This window comes from Eimeria mitis, genomic scaffold, assembly GCF_000499745.2.
Source record: "Eimeria mitis Houghton genomic scaffold, Emh_scaff3982, whole genome shotgun sequence".
In the NCBI taxonomy this organism is placed as follows: domain Eukaryota; phylum Apicomplexa; class Conoidasida; order Eucoccidiorida; family Eimeriidae; genus Eimeria; species Eimeria mitis.
The window spans coordinates 3,905-4,157 of NW_013572317.1; the positions used below are offsets into that span (position 1 = coordinate 3,905).

Below are 253 nucleotides of genomic sequence, written 5' to 3' on the forward strand. Positions count from 1 at the left end.
GCACGGGAGAAATGGTATTCATGAGGGGGGACGAGAAACAGCAAACTCAGCTGTGGCGCTGCTAGAGAGTGTTGTAGAAGTGAGGGTTTATACTAGGGTTTAGGGTTTAGGGTTTAGGGTTTAGGGTTTTAGGGTTTAGGGTTTAGGGTTTAGGGTTTTAGGGTTTAGGGTTTGAGATTGTGGATGCACGTGGGATTGTTCGCGCTAGTGAGGGTTTACGTTTTTGCGGAAGCGTTTAGGGTTTAGGGTTTAG

At 47.0% G+C, this 253-nt stretch overlaps 1 protein-coding gene across 1 annotated transcript in view; it reads left to right on the top strand.

Moving 5' to 3' along the window:
• EMH_0071360 (uncharacterized protein) overlaps positions 1 to 253 on the top strand; it is a gene marked incomplete at both ends in the record, with an annotated part of 1,773 nt that overhangs the window by 494 nt on the left and 1,026 nt on the right. The gene's annotated exons all lie outside the window — the stretch shown is intronic.